The sequence below is a fragment of the Oryx dammah genome, unplaced genomic scaffold, assembly GCF_014754425.2.
Source record: "Oryx dammah isolate SB20612 unplaced genomic scaffold, SCBI_Odam_1.1 HiC_scaffold_27, whole genome shotgun sequence".
In the NCBI taxonomy this organism is placed as follows: Eukaryota; Metazoa; Chordata; class Mammalia; order Artiodactyla; family Bovidae; genus Oryx; species Oryx dammah.
The window spans coordinates 57,022,081-57,049,767 of NW_024070211.1; the positions used below are offsets into that span (position 1 = coordinate 57,022,081).

General features: G+C 36.7%; 1 pseudogene; it reads left to right on the plus strand.

The window, feature by feature from the left end:
* Positions 1-2,083: 2,083 nt before the first annotated feature.
* LOC120854694 lies at positions 2,084-2,733 on the plus strand (annotated as a pseudogene).
* The last annotated feature ends 24,954 nt before the right edge of the window (positions 2,734-27,687 follow it).

The window sequence follows — 27,687 nt, forward strand, 5'->3', positions numbered from 1 at the left end:
ACATTTGTGTACACATTTTTTGTGTTGACAGGTTTTCATTTCTCTCACATACATGTTTGTGTCAACATGTGTTTTTATTCTTCTTTCCACATATTGGGGTGGGGGGATTGCTGAGTAATATAGTATCTCTATACTGAACATTTTGAAGAATTGCCAAACTTTCTTCAATGTAGCTTTACAATTTTACCTTCCAACCAGCAATGTAAGAGAACTCCAATTTCTCCACATTCACATCAATACTTTTTTTTTTCCTAGCCACGCTAGTAGGTGTGAAATAGTATCTAACTGTGGTTTTCATTTGAATTACCCTAATGACTAACGATGTCATGCTTACTTTCACATGCTTGTAGGCTGTTTGTATCATCATCTTGGGGCTCCCTAGGTGGCTCAGTAGTGAAGAATCCACTTGCCAGTGTAAGAGATGCAGGTTCAATCCCTGGGTCAAGAAGATTCCCCTGGGGAAGGAAATGGCAGGTGACTTCAGTATTTTTGACTAGGAAATCCCACGGACAGAGGAGCCTTGTGGACTTGGCAGGCAATAGTCCATAGGGTCATAAATAGGTGGACATGACTGAGAGACTGAGCCCACACGAATTATCATTTTTGGAGACATATCAGTTGAAATGATTTGCCAATATTAAATTGGATTATCTGTAATTTGTTATTAAGTTGTAAGGATTTTTTAAAAGATATAACTCTCTTTGTATACATATATGCGTATGATTTATAAATATCTTTTATTTTGTGTAGCATTTATTTATTGGCTTGGCCACAAAGCTTTTCCCTCATATACTGAAAAAACTTTCTAGCTAATCTAATAATTTCTTGGTGGCTGTCCTTTGAATTACAAAAAATTTTTTAGTTTTGATGAGATAAAATTTATCTATATTTTTCTTTTGATGCTTATACTCTTGGTGTCATATCTAAGAAGTCATTGCCTAAGGGGATTAAAAAGTCTTAGCTCTTATATTTAAGTCTATGATCTATTTTAAATAAATTCTTTCTTTCTTTTTTTACATGTGGTTGTCCAGTTGTCCTCCTACATACGAACTGTTGAAAAGATTACAATTTCCGAATTGAATTGTCTTGTGTGTAAAAAAAATCAATTGACCATAAAGGTGTAATTTTGGACTCTCCATTCCACTACATTGATCTATATGTATTTTTTAAAGCAAGGACCACACATTTGTGGCTATTGTAGCTTTGAAACCAGATAATGAAGTAATCCAAATTTGTTACTCTTTTTGATACTGTTTTAGACATTCTAGTTAACTTAAATAACCATATAAACTTTAGAATTATTTTGTCAGTTTCTGCAAAACAGCTAACTGGGATTTTGATAGGAATTGCCTTGAATTTGTAGATAAATATGGGGAATATAGCCATCCTAACAATATTATTACCTTCTGATCCACAAACATGAGATGTATTTATTTTTATTTAAATCTTTTAAATTTCTTTAAACAATGTTTTCTGATATGTCTTGCATTTATTTAAAAAATTTATTCCTAAGTATTTTATTCGATTGATTGCTATTGCAAGTGTTAGTGTGAGAAAGAGAGAGACTACACATGAACATCATCAGATGAACAACACCAAAATCAGATTGATTATGTTCTTTGTAGCCAAACATGGAGACCCTCTATACAGTCAGCAAAATTAAAAAAAAAAAAGACCTGGAGCTGACTGTGATTCAGATCATGAGTTCCTTTGTGCAAAATTCAAGCTTAACTGAATGAAAATAGGGAGAACCACTGGGTCATTCAAGATGACTTAATCAAATCCCTTATGATTATGCAGTGGAGATGATGAATACATTCGGGGGATCAGAACTGGTAGATAGAGTGCCTGAAGAACTATGGACAGTGGTTCATAATATTGTACAGGAGACAATGACCAAAACCATCTGAAAGAATAAGAAATGCAAGAAGGCAAAGTGGTTGTCTAAGGAGGCTTTACAAACAGCTGAGGAAAAAAGAGAAGTGAAGGCACTGGAAAAAGGGAAAGATTAGCCTAAATGAATGCAGAATTCCAGAGAACAGCAAGGAGAGTCAATAAGTCCTTAAATTATCAACTAAAAGAAATAGAGGAAAACAATAGAATGAGAAAAACTAGAGATCTCTTCAAGAAAATTGGAGATATTAAGGGAATATTTCATGCGATGATGGGTATGATAAAGGTCAGAAACAGTAAGGATGTAAAAGAAGCAGAAGAAATTAAGAAGAGGTGGAAAGAACACAAATACCTATACAAAAAAGGTCTTAATGATCTGGACAACCACAACAGTGTGGTCAATAACCTAGAGCTGGACATGCTGGAGTGTGAAGTCAACAGGGCCTTAGTAAGTGTTACTAAGAGCAAAGCTAGTGGAGGTGATGGCATTCCAGATGAGTTACATCAAATTCTAAAAGATGATGCTATTAAATTGCTGCAATCAATGTACCGGGAAGCTTGGAAAACTCAGTAGGGGCTACAGGACTGGAAAAGGTCAGTTTTCATTCCAATCTCAAAGAAGGACAATGCCAAAGAATGTTAAAACTACCCCACAATCACGTTTATTTCACAGCTAGCAAGGTGATGCTCAAAATCTTTCAAGCTAGACTCCAGAAGTATGTGAAACCAGAACTTCCAGATGTACAATTTAGGTTTTAGAAAGGCAGAGGAACCAGAGATCAAGTTGCCAAACTTCACTGAATCATGGAGAAAGCAAAAGAATTCCAGAAAAAAAAAATCTACTTTGCTTTATTGACTGTGCTAAAGCCTTTGTGTGGATCACAAAAAACTGTGGAAAATTCTTAAAGAGCTGGGAATATCAGAACACCTTACCTGTCTCCTAAGAAATCTGTATGCCAGTCAAGAAGCAACAGTTAGAACCAGATATGGAACAACTGACTGGTTCAAAATTGGGAAAGGAGTACGTCAAGGCTGTATATTGTCACCTTGTTTATTTAACTTCTATGCAGAGTATATTAGGCCAAATGCCCAGTTGTATGAATCACAAGCTTGAATCAAGATTGCCAGGAGAAATATCAACAACCTCAGATATGTAGATGACACCACTGTTATGGCAGAAAGTGAAGAGGAACTAAGATTCTTGATGAGGGTGAAAAAAAAAAAAAGAATGAGAAAGCTGATTTGAAACTCAATATTTAAAAAACTAAGATCATGGCATCTGGTCCTGTAACTTAATGGCAAATAAAAGAGGAAACATTGAAAGCAGTGACAGACTTTATTTTCTTGGGCTCCAGAATCACCTAGGACAGTGACTGCAGACATGAAATTAAAAGATGCTTGCTCCTTGGATGGAAAGTTATGACAAACCTAGTGTATTAAAAAGCAGAGACATCATCACTTTACTGAAAAAAGTCTGTATAGTCAAAGCTACGGTTTTCCCAGTAGTCATGTACAGATGTGAGAGTTAGACCATAAAGAAGGCTGAGTTTGAAGAATTGATGCCTATAAATTGTGGTGCTGGGGAAGATTATTTTGACCTCCTTTGTCTGCAAGAAGATCAAACCAGTCAATCCTAAAGGAGAATATTCTTTGGAAGAATCGCTGGTGAAGGTGAAGCTCCAATACTTTGGAAACTTGAGGTGAAAAACCAACTCACTGGAAAAGATCCTGATCCTGGGAAAGACTGAAGGCAAAAGAAGTGGGCCACAGAGCATGAGATGGTTAGATAGTATCACTCACTCAATGGACATAAATTAGCAAGCTCCAGGAGATAGCGGAGGACAGAGAAACCTGGTGTGGTAGAGTCCATGAGGTTGCAGAGTGTGGGACACAACTTAGGGACCGAATAGCAACAACATCAACAACAGATATATAGAAGTACAGCTTATTTTTATACATTGATCTTAATCCTTCAACCTTGTTGTGTTTATTTATTCATTTTGGTAGTGTTCTTGTGGCTTTGTAAAGGCCTTGTATATATGGGAGCATGGCTTCAGTAAAGACAGATAGTTTTACTTGTTCTTTTCCAGCTTTGATTCTTTAAAAATTTCTTTTTCTTGCCTAATAGGAGGGCAAAAGTGAATATCTTTCTTGTTCCTGACTTTAATGAGAAAGTATTCAGTTTTTTTCTTTTGAGTATGATGTTGTGGACTTTACTAAATCCTCTTTATTGGACTGAGAAAGATTCCTTCTACTCTTGGCTCCTTGCATATTTTCAGTCACTGAAAATGCTAGATTTGGTCAAATGTCCTTTTTCTATCTATTGAGATGATCATCATGTTTTTGTCCTTTATTCTATCATTATTATATCTATCATATTGATTCATTTTTAAAATTAATTTTTTATTGAAGGATAATTGCTTTACAAAATTTTGTTGTTTTCTGTCAAACCTCAACATGAATCAGCCATAGGTATACATATATCCCCTCCCTTTGAACTTCCCTCCCATCACCCTCTCCATCCCACCCCTCTAGGTTGATACAGAGCCCCTGTTTGAGTTTCCTGAGCCATACAACAAATTCCCATTGTCTATCTATTTTACATATGGTAATGTAAGTTTCCATGTTACTCTTTCCACACATCTCACCCTCTCCTCCCCTCTCCCCACGTTCATATGTCTATTCGCTATGTCTGTTTTTCATTGCTGCCCTGTAAAGAAATTCTTCAGTACCATTTTTCTAGATTCTCTCTCTCTATATATATATATACATTAGAATACAATATTTGTCTTTCTCTCTCTGGCTAACTTCACTCTGTATTATAAGTTCTAGGTTCATCCACCTCATCAGAACTGACTCAAAGGCATTCCTTTTTATGGCCAAGTTATATTCCATTGTGTATATGTACCACAACTTTTTTATTCATTCATCTGTCAATGGATATCTAAGTTGCTTCCATTTCTAGCTATTGTAAATAGTGCTGCAAAGAACAATGGGATACATGTGTCTTTTTCAATTTTGGTTTTCTTAGGGTATATGTCTAGGAGTGGGATTGCTGGGTCATATGGTTGTTTTATTCCTAAATTTTTAAAAGAATCTCCATACTGTCTTCCATAGTGGCTGTATCAATTAACATTCTCACCAACAGTGCAAAAGCATTCCCTTTTCCCTTTTCTCCACACCCGCTCCAGGCGCTGAATTCTGTTTGCTAAAATTTTGTTAAGGATTTTTGCATCTATGTATGCTCATCAGTGATATTGGCCTGTAGTTTTCTTTTTTTGTGTTCTCTTTGTCTGGTTTTGGTATCAGGGTTCTGGTGGCCTCATAAAAAGAGCTTGGAAGTGTTCCTTCCTCCACAATTTTTTGAAAGAGTTTCAGAAGGATAAGCATTAGCTCTTTTCTAAATGTTTGATGTAATTCTCCTGTGAAGGCATCTGGTCCTGGACTTTTGTCTTTGGGGAGATTTTTGACCACAGATTCAATTTCAGTGGTTGGAATTAGGTTGTTCATAATTTCTATTCCTTCCTGGTTCAGTCCTGGAAGATTGAACTTTTCTAAGAATCTGTCCATTTCTTCCAGGTTATCCATTTTATTGCCATATAGTTGTCCATAGTAATCTCTAATAATCCTTAGTATTTCTACATTGTCTATTGTAACCTCTCTTTTTTCATTTCTAATTTTGTTGATTTGATTTTTCTCTTTTTTTTCTTGATGAATCTGGCTAAAGGTTTGTCAATTTTGTTTATCTTCTCCAAGAACCAGCTTTTAGTTTTATTAATCTTTACTATTATTTCTTTCATTTCTTTTTCATTTATTTCTGCTTAGACCTTTATGATTTCTTTTCTTCTACTATTTTTTTTCTTTTTTGTTCTTCTTTTTCCAGTTGTTTTAGGTGTAAAGTTAGGTTGTCTTTTCAGGTAGGATTGTATGGCTATCAAATTCCCTATTACAATTGCTTTTGCTGCATCCCATAACTTTTGAGTTGTCATGTTTTAATTGTCATTTGTTTCTAGAATTTTTAAAATTTCCCTTTTATTATTTAGAAGTGTATTGTTTAATCTCCAAGTGTTTGTGTTACTTACAGTTTGTTCCTTGTAATTGATATCTAGTCCCATAGTGTTGTGGTTGAAGAAGATGCTTGATATGATTTCAATTTTCTTAAATGTACTGAGATGTGATTCGTGACCCAAGATGTGGTCTATCCTGGAGAATGTTCCATGTGCACTTGAGAAGAAAGTGTATTCTCCTGCCTTTGGATGGAATGTCCTGAAGATATCAATGAGATCCATCTCATCTAAAGTATCATTTAAGACTTGTGTTTCCTTATTAATTTTCTGTTTTTATAATCTGTCCATTGGTGTGAATGGATTGTTAAAGTTTGCTACTATTATTATGTTATTGTCAATTTCTCCTTTTATGTCTGTTAGTGTTTGTCTTATGTATTGAGGTGCTCCTATGTTGGGTGCATAGATATTTACAATTGTTATGTCTTCCTCTTGGATTGATACCTTGATCCTTATGCAGTGTCCTTCCTTACCTCTTGTAATATTCTTTATTTTAAGGTCTGTTTTATCTGATATGAGGATTGCTACTCCAACTTTCTTTTGCTTCCCATTTGCATGGAATATATTTTTCCATCCTCTCTCAGTTTATATGTGTCTTTAGGTCTGAAGTAGGTTTCTTGTAGACAGCATATATATGGGTCTTGTTTTTGTATCCACTTAGTCTGTGTCTTTTGGTTGGAGCATTTAATCCATTTACATTTTAAGTAATTATTGATAATTCCTATTGCAATTTTCTTAATTGTTTAAGGTTTATTTTGTAGATCTTTTTTCTTTTGTATTTCTTGACTGTATATGTCCCTTTAACATTTGTTATAAAGATGGTGTGGTGGTACTGAATTCCCTCAACTTTTGCTTGTCTGAAAAGCTTTTTATTTCTCCATCAATTTTTAATGAGGTCTTTGCTGTGTACAGTAATCTTGGTTGTAAAATTTTTCCTTTCAGTACTTTAATATATCTTGCCATTCCCTTCTGGCCTGCAGAGTTTTTACTGAGAGATCAGCTTTTAAATGTATGGGTTACCTTGTGTGTCACTTGTTGCTTTTCCCTTGCTGCTTTTAATATTCTTTCTTTGTGTTTAGCCTTTGATAGTTTGATTAGTATATGTCTTGGCATGTTTCTCCTTGGGTTTATCCTGTATGGGACTTTTTGACCTCTTGGACTTGATTAACCATTTCCCTTTCCATGTTGGGGAAATTTTCAATTATAATCTCTTAAAAAATTTTCTCATACTCTTTCTTTTTCTCTTCTTCTTCTGGGAACCCTATAATTCGAATGTTGGTGTGTTTGATATTGTTCCAGAGGTCTCTGAGACTATCCTCAGTTCTTTTCATTCTTTTTACTTTATTCTGCTCTTCAGAAGTTATTTCCACCATTTTATCTTCCAGCTTATTGATTCATTCTTGTGCTTCAGGTATTCTGCTATTGATTCTTTCTAGAGTATTTTTTGTTATTTATTTATTTAAAAATAAATTTATTTATTTTAATTGGAGGTTAATTACTTTACAGTTGTATTGGTTTTGCCATAGAGTATTTTTTAATTTCAATAATTGTGTTGTTTGTCTCTTTAGGTTTATTCTTTAATTTTTCTAGGGCTTTGTTAATTGAGTCTTGCCTTTTCTCCAAATTTTTTCAAGGTTTTTCGTCATCTTTACTATTGTTTTTCTTAATTATTTTTCAGGTAGTTTGCCTATTTCCTCTTCATTTATTTGGAGTTTCTAATTTGTCTTCTGTTTTTCTAATTTGTTCCTTCTTTTGTGTAGTATTTCTCTGTCATTTAATTATTTCTTTAATTTATTGTCTTTGAGGTCTCTTCTTCCCAGGCTTCAAGGTTGAATTCTGTTTTCCTTTTGGTTTCTGCCCTCCTAAGTTTGGTCCAGTGGTTTTTTTAACCTTAGTATAGATTTGATGCTTTTTGTTTGTTTGTTTTTCCTTTGATGGGCAAGGCTGAGTGAGATGGTAATCCTGTCTGCTGATGACTGGGTTTGTAGCTTTGTTTTGTTTGTAGTTTAGATGAGGTGTCCTGCACAGGGTGCTTCCAGTAGTTGTATTCAAGTGGTTTCCTTTGTATGAGTTCTCACTATTTGGTACTCTCTAGGGTTAATTCTTTGGTAGTCTAGGGCCATGGAATCAATGCTCCCACTCCAAAGGCTCAGAGCTTGATCTCTGATCAGGAATGAAGATTCTACAAGTGGTTTGTTATGGCATTAAGTGAGATTAAAACAAATACCCTAAACAAGAAACCAAAGATAAATTCCAGACCAATGACAGTTACAATATAAGGCAAACAATAATGAAAATAATGGAATATACACATATACATATACACCCATGAGGAAAGTCAAAACAGTCCAACCAAAATAAAGTAGAGTAGATTGACCTGGTGATCACAGGAAATAAAAAACTGTATTTAACAGTTAAGAACAAAATTAACTAAAGCACAAACTGGAAAACAAAACTAAATCAAGGTGCAAGTGGGGAATAAAGCAATGAAAACAAAACTAACAAATATGTCGAGAGGAAAGTAAAGAAAGTAAAGAAAGAAGGAAAGTAAAGAAAGAAATAATAGATATGCAGAGTTCAGTTCAGTTGCTCAGTCGTGTCCGACTCTTTGCGACCCCATGAAATAGATGTAAATGAGGAAGATATATGTACATTGATGATTAACTGCAAAGGAAAAGACCAGTAGGAAAGGCAATCAAAGGAATAAATGCAGAAAGAATATAATAGGTTTAAAAATTAATAAAATTATAAGAAAGAAAAGAAAAAAAGAAAAAAAAAAGGAAGAAGAAAGAAAGGAAAAAAAAAAAAAAGAAAACTCCACAGAACTGCAGAAGTCCAATGTAGAGGTATAGGTTTATAACAACAATAAAAAGTGTGACTGAATATACACATACATACATACACCATAAACAAAATCAAAACTGTCCAACAAAAATAAAGTACAACAGATTGACCTGGTGAACAAAGGAAACAAAAAATTATATCTTGTTTTGTTAAGAACAAAACTAACTGGAACAAAAACTGGAAAACAAAACTAAAGGAAAGTGCCAAGTGGGGAATGAAAGTAAATGAAAGCAATGAAAACAAAACTAACAAATATGTTGAGAGGAAAAGAAAGAAAGAAAAGAAGGAAAGAATAGATATGCAAAGTTAAATAGAGGTAGATGAAGATTTATATACGTTAAAGATTAGCTGTGAGGGGAAAAGAACAGTAGAAAAGGCAAACAAAGGAATAAATCTAGAAAAAATAATAATAGATTTAAAATAGTAAAAGTTAAAATTGAAAAAAAGAGAAAAGAGAGAGAGAGAGAAATAAAGGAAAACACCACAGAATTGCAAAAGCCCAATGTAGAGGCAGAGGTTTATAACAACAATAAAAAATATGACTGAGGGACAAAAAAAAAGCTCAACAGCTTAATTAGAATTCATAGTGCCAATAAGAGCTACAACTACAACAGAGTGGGGGGAAAAAAGGAAAAAAGAGATAAAGAAACCCAAAAGAATCTACAGAGCAAGTCAAAACATAAGAATGATAAATATTTTTCTTGAGTCACTGCTGTCAGAGTTCTTTCCCTCGCTGGGAGTTACAGTCCACCTCACCTCCCTAGGATGCCCTCCAACACTGTGCTGATCTCTGGACCTGCTGTCGGGGCAGCTCAGATTCTAATCTGGCCCTATTTCTGTGTGTTCTTGCCTCCAATGTCCACAACTATCAGAACTAGTGCTTTTTTGTTTGTTGGAGCTCTCAATGTCCTTTTATATACTCCATAGACTGAGTCTGCCTAGTTGATCATGTGGATTTAATCAGTAGCCTGTACAGCTGGTGGGAAGGTTTTGGGTCCTGTTCCTTAGCCACACTGCCCCTAGGTTTCAGTCGTGGTTTTATTTCCACCTCTGTGCGTGGGTCGTCCACTGGGGTTTGCTCCTGAGAGTACCTTGGAGGACTTGAGTTTGCCCCTTGTGAGGGCCAGGTGTGGAGGTGGTGCAGCTGCTTTGGTTACAGGGGTTCTGGCAGCACCAGGTACTTAGCAAGGTTGGTGGCTAGGGCAGCAGGAAATATAGTGCTCTAGAAGGGTATGGCAACCAGTATTGGCCAATATGCTTCAGCATTCTTGCCTGGAGAACCCTCCCTGACAGAGAAGCCTGGCAGGCCACAGTCTACCAGGCTGCAGAGAGTTGTACATGACCAAATCAACCCTGCACGCATGGACAAAAGCCTTTTTTTGTCTGTGGTAGCTCTGGCCCAGTAAGAGTTGAACGTGAAGGTGGCACAGCTGCTTGGTTTGCAGGGGCTCTGGTGGAGCCAAGCGTGCAGAGACACGGACTGCCTCACTGCAGGAGTTATGGCACTATCAGAGTCTTTTTTTGAGCCTCTTGTAGCTGGCGATCAGAAGACCTCTTCAGCCAGTCTTTCTCCACAGCTCCGCCTGTTGATGCACATAGAGGGCTCCCCTGGCTGGGGTCCTACTCTGTAGATCAGTGTGTTAGGCTCGTAAAGCGGCACCCTGGGTGGGGTCCTACTCTGTAGTTCAGTTCAGTCCATCAGGCTTTTGATGGGCCAGTCTCTCTCTTGTTCAGCTGCCTATGCTGGCATGTGGGGTGAGAGAGGCTATGGTGATGGGTCAGCAGTATCCCCTTGCTTCCATGGCTGCACTCCACAGGCACTTCCCATCACAATCTCCTCCCTCACATCCCCTTGATCCATCTCTCTGCAGTCAACAGCAGCCCTTGCCCTGGGATTGCTCCACAATCCCTAAACTCCAGCTCCCAGCAGCTGTGCCTTCCAGGGGACCTGCCTTTCTGTCCAGGGTATGTATGGCTGTGGCAAGGACTATGTGATTCTCATTCCATTTAGGCTGCCACAGATGAGCTGTTCACTCTCAGCCTTAAATGTTTCTCCTCTGACTCAGACAATCGCCTGGCTGTGGGGATCAGACCCCTGCCTCAGTTCCCCCACCAGCCCAGGGCAGGTCCAGTGCTACGAACACTCCTGTTTTTCCCCCTTGTTCCTACACCCTACCAAGCTTTACATGGTTCTATATATTCTTTTCCTTTGGTCAGGTGCTCCTGTCAGCTCTGAACTGGTGTTCTGCTTGCACTTCTGTCTGAAGGTGTATTCCACGTGTATCCATGGAGAGAGATGTACCCCACATTCACCTACTCCTCCGCCATCTTGTTCTCCTCATTGATTCATTTTTGGATGTTAATTCAACTGTGAATTCTTGAGATAATTCCCACGTGGCCATTATTTGAAATTCTCCTCTTTCCCCCAAACTTTAAACTTTTTGTTTTGTATTGGGATATAACTGAATAACGATATTCTGGTAGTTTCTGGTGAATGCTCCTGGATTCAGTTCACAAGTGTTTTTTGTTTATTTTTATACATATATTCACAGAGGGTATTAGCTAGTACTTTTCTCTTCTTATGATGTATTTGTCTGGGTTTTGTATTAGAATAATCGTTTCCTCATAGGTTAATTTTGAAAGTGTTCCCCTTCTTTTATTTTACGGAAGAGCTAGTGAAGTATTAAGATGATTTTTTAAATATTGGGTGGAATTCATTAGTTCAGCTATCTAGACCTATGCTTTTCCTGTAGGATTTTTAAGAGTTACTGATTCAGTCTCTTTTCTTGTAATAGGTGTATTCAGGTTTTTAATTTATTTTTGTGTCCGTTTCATTAGCTTGTTTCTTCTAGGAATGTGTCTATGTTATTTAACTAATTTGTTGGCATATACTTGTTATAGCATTCTCTTAGAATTCTTTTTATTTCTGTAGAGTTGGTAGTGATGTCCACTCTTTCATTCGTTATTTTGTGTCTTCACTTTTTTTTTTTTTGGTCTATATAAGCCTAAAATTTGTCAGTTTGTTCACCTTCCCAAAGAAGCATCTTTTGGTTTTATGGAAATTCTTGTGCTTTTCTATTCTGTGTTTCCTTTATTTTCACTCTAATCCTTATTGTTTTATTATTTCTGCTTATTAATCATTAGTTTGTGAGTTTTAAAAATATTTAAAAAATATATACTGTATATTATAACTATGTTTTCCTCTGAGTATTGCATTATTTGCAATTCATAAGTTTTAGTAGATTGTTTATTTTGTTCATTTGAAAGTATTTTCTAATTAATTTTTACTTTGAACCTCAAATTGTTCATATGTTGTTTAATTTCCATGTATTTGTGAATCTCTGAAATTTTGTACTGTTGTGGATTTCCAGTCTGACTTGAATTTGGACAGATAATATCTATTCTTTGACTATAAATGTTTGCATTCATTGAGGCTTGTGTTATAGTTTAGCATTTGGTCCCTCTCAGAAAATGTTCCTTGTGTGTTTGAGAAGTATGTGATCTGCTGTCATTGAGAGGAATATCATGTAAACCTGTCACCTCTAGTTGGTTTATAGTGTTTCACAAATCTTCTATTTATTTGTTGGTCTCATGCTTAGGTGTCTGATACACTGTTGAAACAGGATTATCCAACTACTATTTGAATTGTTTAATTCTCCCTTCAGTTCTGTCAGGTTTTGCTTCATCTATTTTAAGACTCTGTTATTAGACTCGTAAATGTTTATTATATCTCTCTAATGAAAAATGTCTTTCTTTGGCTCTGGTAACAATTTTTCCCATAAAATATGTTTAGTTTATATAAATATATCCACTGCTGCTGCTGCTGCTAAGTTGCTTCAGTCATGTCCGACTCTGTGCGACTCCATAGATGGCAGCCCACAAGGCTCCTCCATCCCTGGGATTCTCCAGGCAAAAACACTGGAGTGGGTTGCCATTTTAGAGCCCTCCTTTGTTTGCTACTTGAATGTACATATTTTTCCATCTTTTTACTTTCAAACTTATTTGTGTATTTGAATCTGAAGTGTGTGTCTTTTAAACAGAATAGAGGTGAATCCTAAAAAAAAATCCATTCTGACTGTTGCTGTTTTATGGTAGGAATGTTTAATCTATTCATATTTGTTGTAATTACTGATTAAGTAGGATCTTTCAAATTTGACATTTTATTTTATATATGTCAATTTGTTTTGTTTTTTCTGGTTCTCAATTTCTGTCTTTTACATTAGAGTTTTTTTCTTTTGTAGTATAACATTTTAATTCCCTTGCTCTTTCTTTTGCTAATTTTTGAATTATTTTCTTACTGATATTCCTAGAAATTATAATTAACATATTAAAACAATACTAAAACAATAGTATACACAAACTTTTCTATACTATATTTTCTTTTTAACCTCTCTCCTATACATAGTTATTGTCATACAAATGACTTTTAACATTTTAAGCAACATTTAAGGAACACTTTTATACTTATTGCATTTTGTTGTTGTCTTTTGAATCATCTATAAGAAGAAAAGTTACAGACAAAAACACATTTATACTATCTTTCAAAATATTTATCTAGCTATTTTTAGCAGTGCTCTTTCTTTATTTATTTCTTTGTGTATTTAATTTACCATCTACTGTCTTTTCATTTCAGCCTAATAAGCTTTTCATATTAATGTAGGACAGATTTTCTAGTGACACATTCTCTCAGTTTTTGTTTATCTGGGGATATCTTAATTTTATCTTTATTTTTGAAGGTTAGTTTTGCTGGACAGAGAATTCTTAGTGAGCAGTCTTACTTTCAACATGATAAGGATAGACATTTCAGCATCTTTTAATCCCCAAAGTTTCCAACAAGAAGTAAGCTGTTCGTAAAGATATATTCAAATAAGGATTATTTGTATATAATGCCATTTTTCTTTTTGCTTTCAATTTTTTCCTTTTGTTGGTTTAACTATTATTTTTGTAGATGTGGATTTCTTTTTCATTTTATTCTGCTTAGAGTTTGTTGAGATTCTTCAATGTCTTTAATTCAAATTTGGGAAGTTTTCGTTCACTGTTTCTTCAAATATTTTTTCTCTACTCCTTTTTCTTGTCTTCTTCTCTGGCACTACTACTATGTGTGTGTTTGTATGCTGAACAAGTCTCTGAGGTTCTGTTTATTTTTGCTTCTTCATCTTTCTCCTCAAAATGGGTAATCTCTCTTGACATACATTCATATTCACTTGTTTTTTTCTTTATTCAAACTCATTATTGATCTCCTACTTTTTGTACTTTTCAACTCCAGAATTTCTGTTTCATGCTCTTTTACAATTTCCATATTATTGTCAATATTGGTATGTTCTTTTCAATATCATTATTGATATTTTCTATTTGACAAGGCATAGTTCTCATACTTTCCATTAATTCTTCTTTTATCATTGCTTTTAGTTTGTGAATATATTTATAATAACTGTTTTGAGGTCTTTTTCTACTAAGTCTCAACTAGGCTCCTCCCAGGAACATTTTCTGTTGGATACTTTCTTTCCCTATGTATGTGATGTGCTTTCCTATTTCTTTGCATTTCTCATTTTTTTTTGTTATTATTGAAAACTAAATATTTCAGATAATATCTTGTAGTAACTTTGGTTAGGTCCCTTCCCCATCCAGTTTTTGGTGCTCTTACTGATGTTTTTTTCCTGTTATTTATTTTCCTATTGTTGCTTTTCTATTTAAGGCACTACCAGGGCCAATTCTGTAGATTCTGTATTCTCTGCAGTTGAAAACACTGAGTTGTCTGCTATTTTTTTTAAAGCTTTTATTTTTATTTTTATGCTTAGCTTCCTAGGATTTATCCCTAAAGCAGTATAATGTAGTAGTTAGGCATTTTGAAGTTAGCAGATTTACTTAAATGCCTTGCATATTTGTCTTCCTTTATTTGTCAAGGGGAGCTATGTAAGAGGGTGAATCTTCAAACTTCAAATAGTCTACAGGATAGACCTAGCTCTCACATCCAACATGTGCAGGTCTTCCAGTTTATCCAGAGGAAATTTCTCTTATTTTTAATTAATAATTTTTTTTTTCTGGGCCATAGGTACAGTCACGCATGACGAACTTTGAGATCTGCAGGAATCTCAGAGCTTTTCAAGTTCCTTATGGTCATATTGTTCTCCATCATTCCTTTTTATATTCCTGACTAGACTGTTGTTTGGGCTTCCCAGGTGGCACAATGGTAAAATATCTGCCTGCCAAGGCAGGAGACTCAAGAGACATGGGTTCAACCCCTGAGTCGGGGAGATCCCCTGAAGTAAGAAATAGCAACCTGCTTCAGTATTCTTGCCTGGAAAATTCCATGGACAGAGGAGTCTGGCGAGCTACAGTCCACGGGGACCTCAAAGAGTGGGACATGACTGAGCACTGAGCACAGACTGTTGTTTGCTACAAACAAATCAAATCATAGCCTTAGGCAGCTACAATGTTGTCAAGAGATTGACATTGCCTTGGCAATCCCCTATCAGTACGGCTTTTTCCTTAAGGAGCTGAGCATTGAGTTGAATAGCCACAGTACCTGAGCTTAGATATTTTTCTCGTAGTTGGAAGCTCAGATAATGTATTTACCGTGCTCTGAAGATGGTGCTTTTAATGCAATTTCAGAAGAATTCAGTTATTTTGTTTGGCTGACTTTCCATAGCGACTACGCTATTGAACAGAGGATGACAGGATATGGAATAGCCACAAGTGAAAAGGAGATTGTTTCATGAAGCTTCTTTTCAGTAGCTTCTCTTAATTTTGTTAAAAACAAAACTATTAACTATTTCATAACTGTGGAAATTAAGCAAAGTGACAGCAAACTGAAAAACATTTGTCTAAGAGAAGAGAAGCTACTGAACTTTCATAACAACCTCCTTTTAACTTGGGGCTATTTCATATCCTGTTATCCTCTGCTTAGTACTGTGGTCACCATGGAAAGCCAGTACTCTTGTAGCCAAACAGGATGACTGAATTCTGAAATTCCATTAAAAAGCACCATCTGTAGAGCACAGTAAATAAGTTATCTGTTATCTGAACTTCCAACATGGCTTCCCTGATGGTTCAGATGGTAAAGAATCCACCTGTAAGGCAGGAGATCCTGATTCAATCCTTGGGTCAGGAAGATCCCCTGGAGAAGGGAACGCCTACCCACTCTAGTATTCTTGCCTGAAGAATTCCATGGATAGAGGAGCCTGGCTGACTATAGTCCACTGGGGTCACGAAGAGTCGAACATGACTGATTAACATTTTCTCTTTGTTAGCATAGGCAGATAGCTAGATATGAGAAGCAAAAGGAGAACACAGGTCAGGTGGCAGGAAACCACACATCTTGTAAATGTTAGGAGTCTTTGGACAGACAGAAAATCAGGAACCTCCAGATATTGGGGGGATAAATGTCCTACATGTGTGAGTACTCAGTCTCCTCAGCAGTGTCTGACTCTTTGTGACCCTGTGGACTGTTGCCCATCAGTTTTCACAGGTATGTGGCATTCTATTTTTTTAAGGAGTTCTCTTGAATTGTTTTTGTTTCACTCATTGCTTTTATTTTTTTCTTTAAAAATTGCAAATCTAAGTATATTAGATTTCATTTGCTCTTTTCTATAACTTTTACATTCTCCTGAATCTTTTTTGGTGCCACTTAATTTTTTTTTAAAGATTTTAAATAATTTCCTCTTTCAGTTACAGATTGTGATTTCTTATGCTTGTTTATCTTATATTCTTTTTGTTAATTATTTATTTCTGAGATAATTTTTTCCTTTTAAAAAACTTTCCTGCATTCTATCATCTCTTTTTTTCAAGTCATCTTTTAATCACCAAACTTTTGAGTATTTTCTAATAGTAATTTTTCTTCCAATTTTAGTGAGATATAATTGACATTATATTATAACATTGTATAAGTTTAAGGTGTACAGAATAATGATCTAACTTAAATATATCATGAAATAATTGTCACTAGAAATTTAGTGAACATCATCTCATAGACATACAAAACTAAGGAAATAGAAACAAAAATTTTCCTTGTGATGAGAACTCAGAATTTACTTTGTAAACTTTCATCTATAACATACTTATCACATTGTACATTATATATCTAGTATTTATTTATCTCAATAAATGGAAATTTGTACCTTTTTGATGGCTTTCATTCAATTCCTCCTCCCCCCAACCTTTTGTAACCACAAATCTCTTTTTTCTATGAGTTTGTTTGTTTTCTTGTTTGGTTTTGAAGTATAAATGAACTATAACACAATATTAGTTTCTATTTTGCAATATAATGATTTGATATTTCTTACATTTCAAAATGATCATCACAATAAGTCTAGTTACCATCTGCTATAACACAAGGATATTGCATCATTTTTGACTATATTCCCCACACAGTGCTTTTCATACCTGTGACTCATTTATTCTGCAACTAAAAGTTTGTATATTAATCTCCCTTACCTGTTTCTCTCCTCCCCCACTCCCACCTCTTTCCCTTCTGGCAACCATCTAATTTGTCTCTCTATCTATGACTCTGTTTCCGTGTTGTTATGCAGGCTTATTGCTTAGTTTTTTAGATTTGACATAGAAATGAGACTATACAGCATTTGCCTTTATCTTTAGCATTTTACTTAGCATAATACTCTCTACGTCCATCTATGTAGGTTATTGCAAATGGCAATGTTTCATTCTTTTGATGATTGAATAGTATTCCTTATCTATATGCCACATATTTTTTATCCATTCATCTGTTGGTGGGCACTTAGGTTGTTTCCATATATGCACTGTTTTAAATAGTGCTGCTATGAACATTGGAGAGCATTGTTGTTGTTTTTCAGTTGCTTAGTCGTGTCCAACTTCCTGTGACCCCATGGACTGTAAACCTGCCAGGCCCCTCTGTCCAAAGGATTCTCTAGGCTCCAGGCTCATGCTGGAGTGAGTTGCCATTTCCTTCTCCCGTTGGAGTGCATATATCTTTTCTAATTACTTTTATTTTTTGTCTTTGGGTAAACACAGGCGTGGATTTGCTGGATCTTACGTAGTTCTATTTTTAATGTCTAATTGTAATTTATGTTGCCTTTCTTTACTTAGTGTCTATCTTAATTTTATTATTATTATTGGCCATGTTCTATATCATGCAAGATCTTAGTCCTTCGACCAGAGGTAGGCCACATACACCCTGCATTGGGAGCCTGCAGTCTTAACTACTGGACTGCTAGGGAAGTCCCCTCTTAATTTTTCATGATTCTTTCTGTGGGCACATATTTATGGGATATTTTCACTGGATGAATTATTTTTTATACCTTTGAAGAGAGAAGTGAAGCAGGAAAACTTTCACAGCTTTATCTGGAAATTCCATTCCTCTTGTTTCACAAATAGATAAAAAACATGGCCTCATGCTTTCCAAGATATGCCTTCTGCTTCTATTTGGATTTCTTTTTCATTTGGTTCTATTGTTTAATTTGACTTCTATCCCCAGCATTCTCCTTACAGGAGGGAATTATCCTAGAATGGAGATTTGCTTTGTAAATTTGGTGATTTCATAAAACATATTATTCCAGCATCAAGGTTTTCTGTTAGTAATCTGAATTGGGCATGTCAAGGTTCCTTTCAAGTTTTGATTGCTCTTCTGAGTTGATTTCTCACACTTTGCAGTGAATATTTGTTGTCAGTCTTGGAGGTTGTCTGTTCTCAGAGTCATGATAAGCCCTGTCTTTATCTTGATGTGGATTTTGTAGGTGTTTCTAGTCTTTCTTTTTTTTTCCTATTTTGGGATCTGTAAGATACCTGAGCTCTAAATTTTGGCATACATATTGTCTGCATGTTTTTCTTTACCTTATTCTGATTGCTCTCTGTGTGTGTATGTATGTTCATTTTAGAGGAATCAGGGAAACTAAAAAAAAAATATATTGTCATATTTTCACAACGTAGTGCGTTTCATTTTGTTCTATAAATTTTTATCAAAGATCTTGTATCTTTTCTTTGAATTCTTGCTTTATAAAGATCACATGTTATTTTTTTAATTTCAGAGAAATATTAATTACAATTTCATCATGTAGATTGTGTAGTATGTCTGATGTATATTAATCAATTGCTTAGGTGGTTTTTTCCCTTTCCTCCTCTTAAAATTTCAATATTTATATTTGATATGTGAATATTTCCTTTCCAATTTTCACCTATATCTTAAAGAAGATAGAGGAAAGAGTTGGTGGAAATTAACTCTTAATAGGCTTTTTTGAAAAAATACAGTATTAAGAATATGCTAGGTGTATTTACTGCATAAATTCAGCTATTTGAGGTATTCATTGCTCAAAAGAAGTTCCTTTAGTATGGCTTTCCTAGGAAATAATTATAATTATAGAGCGCTGAGTAAAGTGACTGTGTGTATGTATATTACCTGTATTTCTCTGGGCTTGGCAAAGATCAAATAACTGCATAGATTTTTATCATCCACAATTTTTCCTCCATCATTCCACGTCAACAGGGCTTCCCCCCCCCCCCAAATATCTGGTAACTTTTTGTCTAGCAGCACATTAATTGCCACTCCATGAATGTCAAGGCTCAAGACACTTTGTAGATTGTCAGACAACTTAATTTTCTTGTTTCAATTAAAAGAGGAATGATTGGGTCTTTTCCCCTTAAGGTATAAAACATATTTTGGACTTTTACTTCTTTCATAGACCTGAAGAGACCAGTATTTTCACTAGACATGTTGTATCATCCTGAACCAATTTTTACCATATTGGCATTGCTTTCTTCATAAGTTGTATTTTGTGATTTTAGGCATTTCCTAGTTTGTTATTATTGTAATTATTGTTTTTCTTTATTCCAAGGTTATTCATAAAATTTTTATTCTGCTATCTTTAACCAGGGTTATCAGAATATATGCCATAGAATATATTATTGTACTATTAACACTAAGGTTAGAATATTGAACATAGGAGAACTTTATGAACTTTGTATGAAAATTTTCTTTTCTATTCTTTTAAATAAATTTGATACTTTTTTTTTTTTTTTTTTGCTGCACAGCATGGCATGCAACATTTTATTTCCTAGACCAGGGATTGAACCCATGGCCCTTGCAGTAGAAGTGCAGAGCCCTAATCACTGGAGCCAGGGAATTCCACATCTTTTCATTCTTAATGTTGGGGGTAAATTAGTTGTATAGCCTTCGTTCATCCTTTATTTTATTAATAATTAATGCTTATTGTTGGGGTTACCCTGGTGGCTCAGATGGTAAAGCGTCTGCCTGTAATGCGGGAGACTTGGGTTCGATCTTTGGGATGCGAAGATCCCCTGGAGAAGGAAATGGCAACCCACTCCAGTACTCTTGCCTGGAAAATTCCATGGACGGAGGAGCCTGTTAGGCTACAGTCCACGGGGTCACAAAGAGTCAGACACGACTGAGTGACTTCACTTCACTTCAGTGCTTATTGTATCAGTATGCACAAAACACTAGTCTAAATAGTGGATAAGAAAGCCCTTATTTTCAGGGACTTTCGTTTTAGTATTTCCGGACTTCCCTGGTGGCTCAGACGGTAAAGCGTCTGTCTACAAGGCGGGAGACCTGGGTTCGAGCCCTGGTTTGGGAAGACCCCCTGGAGAAGGAAATGGCAATTCACTCCAGTACTATTGCCTGGAAAATCCCATGGACAGAGGAGCCTGGCAGGCTGCAGTCTATGGGGTCGCAAAGAGTCGGACACGACTGAGAGACTTCACTTCTTCACTTCCTTTTAGTGAAGGATGAATACTAAACAAATCAGCCTGCATGACTTCCACAAGTCTCCAAGATAAATGTTTCTTAAACTGCTCACTATAACTATTTTCAAATTCTATTATTTTCTTAGCAGGGTTTTATTTACTAAGATACTACTTTTCATAATTAATTATAAACACTGTTAAGCATTTTATAATGTAGCTTTCAGAAACAGATTGAATTTATCAGGATTCCAAGGTGATATAATTTAATGTTGTATCAGAATACAGATACAAGTGTGTGTACCAAATATAACACTTTTAAAAAGAGAAACAATGAAACAAAATGAAGTAAGTTGTGTAATATAGTGGCCTATATTTACAATCTGGTTAAACATAAATTCTATACCTACAGAAATACTGACTGCTTCTCATATCAACCATTCATCACTATGTCCAGAGGTTTCCAGCAGAGTTTGCAATGAATTTAACTTTCCTTCTGTTCAAATTGCTAGCACAGAATCAGTGGAAACCAATTGCTATTTGTCAGAAGTATAGATAATGAAATAACTGAAAGGTATAGCTATCTTCAGTGAGCCAGTTAATTATTAGAGTTTCAGTTACTTTTTAATTTTAAATTTCTCTGGAGTGAAATCTTGCTCTGTGTTTTTCTCCAGTGAGATCCTCTACCTTAGTGATTTCCAGAAGGTAAGAGTAAATCAAGCCAATTATAATTAGTGCTCTTTTGAGCCCAGAAATCATTAGAGATAGCAAAATGGAAACTTTCACCAGTCTATTCTGAACTCTTATCTGCTCAGTCCGAAAATTCCTGCATGCCTGTTTTTATAATAGGCTCATTATCAAATCTAGTAAATAGACATTTAGCTTGAATTAATCCCTGTTGTTCACTCAACTGTGTTTATCTAGTAAACTAAAGAGCTGAGCTGATTAAAAATTTGCTTAGGTAAGTATGTCATAATTTCCTTACTAACATTTTTTTTCCCTACTTTGATCCAATTGCCCTTAAGCAGGATGGCCACATCTAGGCAGTTGAATGTCATCTGCTTAGAGTTGAAGATAACATTACAGGAAGAGATATCAAGCTCGTGTGGGGACCAGGCAGTACAGTGGTCACAGACGGCAACAAACATTAGGTCACTGCCTTAGAGTAGGTTCCCTGAAAATAGAATCTGAGATGTGAGTGAGCTTTTATGTGGTGTAATCACAGATGATAGACCTCTGGGAACTGAGAAGTCAGAATTAGGAAGAGGGAAATGTTGACCTGCAATGTGTTCTCAACTATGGCTCCAGCCAAGCCAAGGAAGTTCTTGAGCTAGGAAAAATCTTCCCTTGGACCAGGCCTTTGGTTTCCTTTATCAGCTTCCTCGGTGATGGCATAACCTTGGGCATGCAGTTTCTTATAGTTAAGAGTAATGACCAGGAGTAGACACAGTTGTGAACTTTCAGCATCCAGTAGTCCCTGCAACTCATTTGTATGTATTTGGATTATAGAAAGGATCTGGTTAGAGCTTCAGCGAATCCATCACAGTCAGTAAATTAATCAGGTTTAGGGTTCAGGAATGTGCAGTTGTGTTTTTTTTTTTTTTTTTATGACACTAGAATTTAAATAATTGAGCAGTAGTCCTGCTAAGCTCTTATGACCATGAGGAAAGATTTAATGATATAGTGACATCCATGTTTCTTCAGAATGAGTGCTTTTCAGTCCAGAACCCAAATGGGCAATGGATCTTCCCATAAGAAAGTATGAATTATCATCATTTGTATCATTGCAAACTGAAGACAATGGAAGTCAGAACAATAATCACTTGGGTAAATGGTCAGGGAATTCAACTACTATCAGAATATTGATCATAAAAGTTGGATCTATGAGTTATCTTTGGATTTTTCTTTTCCAGTAAGAACAGAGTGCTGGTTATATGGCAATGCTTCTACTAAGGACAACTATAAAATGTAGACAAAACACAAAACAAATATCTTTGAAGGTACTAGAGGAAAGATAAGCCAGTCAGAACTTAAGAGACCAGAATCTGAGAGAGAAGGAAAGCACAATGAGATGGGTCCAACAGTCCAGAGGGATTTTCTCATTGAGGAATTTGACAGAGCTTAAGTGGTATGGGGTCCAGAGGCTCAGAAGACAAGGAGAAAGCTGTGATGTATGGTTATGAAACCGATTTGAGTTTTAGATAGTTTTGTAAGGCTGTGAGATTAAACACGGACTCTGGACTCAAAGTCAGCCATTTGAGGATAGTTCAAGATACCAGAGAAAAGTGAATTACATTGAAATGTACAAAATCATCTACCCACTTTTCCTCTTAAGATATGTATTCTTCTTCAGGCTGAAGGGTTAAGAAAGCAAGTTCAGTTCAGTTCAGTCGGCTCAGTCGTGTCCAACTCTTTGCAACCCCATGAACCACAGCAGCCCGGCCTCCCTGTCCATCACCAACTCCCGGAGTTCACCCAAACCCATGTCCATTGAGTCGGTGATGCCATCCAACCATCTTATCCTCTGTCGTCCCCTTCTCCTTCTGCCCTCAATCTTTCCCAGCATCAGGGTCTTTTCCAGTGAGTCAGTTCTTCGCATCAGGTGGCCAAAGTGTTGGAGTTTTAGCTTCAACATCAGTCCTTCCAATGAACACCCAGGACTGATTTCCTTTAGGATGGACTGGTTGGATCTCCTTGCAGTCCAAGGGACTCTCAAGAGTCTTCTGCAACACCACAGTTCAAAAGCATCAATTCTGCGTTCAGCTTTCTTTATAGTTCAACTCTCTCATCCATACATGACCACTGGAAAAACCATAGCCTTGACTATACGGACTTTGTTGGCAAAATAATGTCCCTGCTTTTTAAGAGGAAGCAACAAATAAATAAACAGGGAGATTAGTCTCTTAGGGTAGGAGATAAACAGAAATTCTGAACCCACTAAAGAAATGAAATCCTGGTAAACATCCCACTTCCAGGAGTAGGAGTAAGGAGGAATTCCAGTCGTGGGTGTAAAGATATAAGACAACTCTCAGCAAACTCTGAAATCCACCATCAAACAAGCCCAAACCAGATGGGACCAAAGTTATTTCCTGATATTGACCCTTTGTGGGGGGAAGAGAGTATCAAACAGATCTTTAAGTTACCTGTGTAAATTTTAATACACAATGGGTGGCATTCAATTAAAGCTACTAGGAATACCTTGAGTCTGGACTAAATTGTCTAAGAAGTGGGGTGGGGAAAGGTTCCATAAACAGACCTACATGATACCTCAGTTATCAAAATGATCAGAAACAGGTTTTAAAAAAAAAATTGTAACTAATACATTCAACAAAATAATCGACAATTATGAGAATTTCTACAGAGAATTAGAATTCACAATATACAAAACAAATATAAATTAGAGAGACATATATATGAAATTAAGAACCTATTGTATGAATCACTGGCAGGTTAAAAAAAGAAAAAAATAAGGAGAAGATTGAGAAAACTACAAAATAGCCAGTAGAAAATATTTGAATTAAATCACAGAGAGAAAAAATAATAAAAATACAGAAAAGAACATAGATGAAACATGGGAAACAGCAAAACTGATTAATATATATGTGACTGAAGTCCCAGAGAAGAGGAGAGTGAAAACAGAGCAGAAGCAATATTTAAGGAGGTACTAGCAAAGATGCTTACTCCTTGGAAGGAAAGTTATGACCAATCTAGATAACATATTGAAAAGCAGAGACATTACTTTGCCAACAAAGGTTCACTAGTCAAGGCTATGGCTTTTCCAGTGGTCATGTATGGATGTGAGAGTTGGACTGTGAAGAAAGCTGAGCACCGAAGAATTGATGCTTTTGAACTGTGGTGTTGGAGAAGACTCTTGAGAGTCCCTTGGACTGCAAGGAGATCTAACCAGTCCATTCTAAAGGAGATCAGCTCTGGGTGTTCTTTGGAAGGACTGATGCTAAAGCTGAAACTCCAGTACTTTGGCCACCTCATGCGAAGAGTTGATTCATTGGAAAAGACTCTGATGCTGGGAGGGATTAGGGGCAGGAGGAAAAGGGGAACCCAGAGGATGAAATGGCTGGATGGCATCACCGACTCAATGGACATGAGTTTGGGTGAACTCCAGGAGTGGTGATGCACAGGGAGGCCTGGCATGCTGCAATTCATGGGGTTGCAAAGAGTCAGACACGACTGAGTGACTGAACTGAACTGAACTGAGCAAACAATTTGCCAAAACCATTTAAAGACATCAAACCACATATTTAAGAATATTTATAAACACCAAGAAGAATAAATTCAAAGGAACATATAACTAGGAATGGCAAAAGTTGTTGTTCAGTCCCTAATTCGGGTCTGATTCTTTGCAACCCCATGGACTGCAGCACACCCGGCTTCCCTGTCTTTCACTGTCTCCTGGAGTTGGTTCAGATCCCTGTCCACTGAGTTGGTGATGCTATCTAATCATTACATCCTCTGCTACTCTCTTCTCCTTTTGCCTTCAATCTTTCCCAGGATCAGGGTCTTTTCCAAGGAGTTGGCTCTTCCAATGAAATGTCTGAAGTATTGGAGATTCAGCTTTAGCATCAGTCTTTCCAATGAATATTCAGGGTTGATTTCCTTTAACATTGACTGGTTTGATCTTCTTGCAGTCCAAGAGCCTCTTAAATGTCTTATTCAGCACCATAGCTCAAAGGCATCAATTCTTCAATTTTCAGCCTTCTTTGTGGTCCAATTCTAACATCCACAGTTTACTACAGGAAAAGCCATAGCTTTGACTATACGGACCATTGTCAGCAAAGTAATGTCTTTGCTTTTTAATACACCGTCTATGTTTGTCATAGCTTTCTTTCTAAGAAGCAAGTGTCCTAGTATTACGGTTGCAGTCAACATCTGCAGTGATTTTCAGTTCAGTTCAGTTCAGTTCAGTCGCTCAGTCATGTCCGACTCTTTGCGACCCCATGAATCACAGCACGCCAGGCCTCCCTGTCCATCACCAACTCCAATCTGTCACTGCTTCCACTTTTCCCTTATCTGTTTGCATGAAGTGATGGGACTGGATGCCATGATCATTGTTTCATGAATGTTGAGTTTTATGCCAGCTTTTTCACTCTCCTTTTTCACCATCTTCAAGAGGTTCTTTAGTTCCTTTTCACATTCTGCCATGAGTGGTATCATCTGCATATCTGAGAGTCATCCAGCCCAGCATTTGGCATGATGCACTCTGCATAGACGTTTAAATAAATAGGGTGACAAAATATATCCATCTTGTACTCCTTTCCCAATTTTGAACCAGTCCATTGTTCCATATCTGGTTCTAATTGTTTCTTCTTGATCTGCATACAGGTTTCTTGGGAGACAGGTATGCCGGAGACCAGCTCCAGCAGCCAGGGAATCAGCCAGAAGGGGTGAGTGGTGTCGGTGGACAATGATGTGACCTCTGACTTGAGGTACGAGACTACATGTTTATTTCAAGCTTCAGGTTTTCTTTTATAATTTGACAAAAGCATTAGGTCAGAGGTTTGACATTTTTAGTTTCTCCCGCCAGATTTATTGTCTCCAGAAATCATTGTTGCCCTACAAACAGAGTTCCTGCTTCATCGAATCTCTCAGAATCAGCCTTACTATCTATTATCTACTTCCTCTTATGTGTCCTATTATTAACTTGTGATTACATTGTAACTAAAGCTACATTCATCAGTTTATTTCTTATCGTTCTAAATCCTGTTTGCCCCTAGCATCTTAAGATCACTAACTCCTAAAAAGGCTTCTAGCTATTCTTAATTATTCCTAAACCCTAAGCTCAGCAAACTTCTTTTGCCATAAACATTTGTCACAAACAGGTCTCAGATAACAATCCTTCCCATGGCCTCAAGTTGTGGCCTATGTTCTCATCCTGGAACATTCTTCGTAAAGATCCTTGAACAAATGTCAATGGTTACTTTATATTATTTTCTGGGCACAACTGCAGAAAGCTTTGTGCTTTCTCATGCTTCTCTCAAGAACAATAATCACCTTAACATTCTTTCCAGCCAACTCACCAAAGAAAGGAAAGAACAAGTCAGAATCACAAGACCTAACTCCTTCATCCCTGGACTGTGCCTGCGAGATGAAGAGAGGGGGTTGGGGCCGTGCCTCCATTTTGTCAGTAATGCTTAACATGGCTCCCGACACAGGTAAGGTGGTCTGATATCCCCATTTCCTTAAGAATTTTCCATAGTTTCCTGTGATCCACACAGTCAAAGGCTTTATTATATTTGATAAAGAAATAGATGATTTTCTGAAATTCTTTTGCTTTTTCTGTGATCCAGCGAATGTTGACAATTTGATCTCTGGTTCCTCTGCTTTTTCTAAACCCAGCCTGTATATCTGGAAGTTCTCATTTCACTTACAACTGAAGCCTAGTTTGAAGACTATTGAGCATAACCTTAGTAGCATAAGATGGTAGGTGTTGTGAGAGGCCATCAGAGGGCAGACACACTGAAAGCATAACTACAGAAAACTAGTCAATCTAAGCACACAGATCACAGCCTTGTCTAACTCAATGAAACTAAGCCATTCCATGTGGGGCTAACCAAGACTGATGGGTTATGTTGGAGAGGTCTGACAGAATGTGGTCCACTGGAGAAGGGAATGGCAAACGACTTCAGTATTCTCGCCTTGAGAACCCCATGAAGAGTATGAAAAAGCAAAATGATAGGATACTGAACGAGGAACTCCCGAGGTCAGTAAGAACCCAATATGTTACTGGAGATCAGTAGAGAAATAACTCCAGAAAGAGTGAAGGGATGGGGCCAAAGCAAAAAAAATACCCAGTTGTGGATGTGACAGGTGATAGAAGCAAGATACAATGGTGTAAAGAGCAATATTGCATCAGTTCAGTTCAGTCGCTCAGTCGTGTCCGACTCTGTGACCCCATGAATAGCAGCACACCAGGCCTCCCTGTCCATCACCAACTCCCAGAGTTCACTCAGACTTGCATCCATCGAGTCAGTGATGCCATCCAGCCATCTCATCCACTGTCATCCCCTTCTCTTCCTACCCGCAATCCCTCCCAGCATCAGAGTCTTTTCCAATGAGTCAACTCTTCGCATGAGGTGGCCAAAGTACTGGAGTTGCAGCTTTAGCATCATTCCTTCCAAAGAAATCCCAGGGCTGATCTCCTTCAGAATGGACTGGTTGGATCTCCTTGCAGTCCAAGGGACTCTCAAGAGTCTTCTCC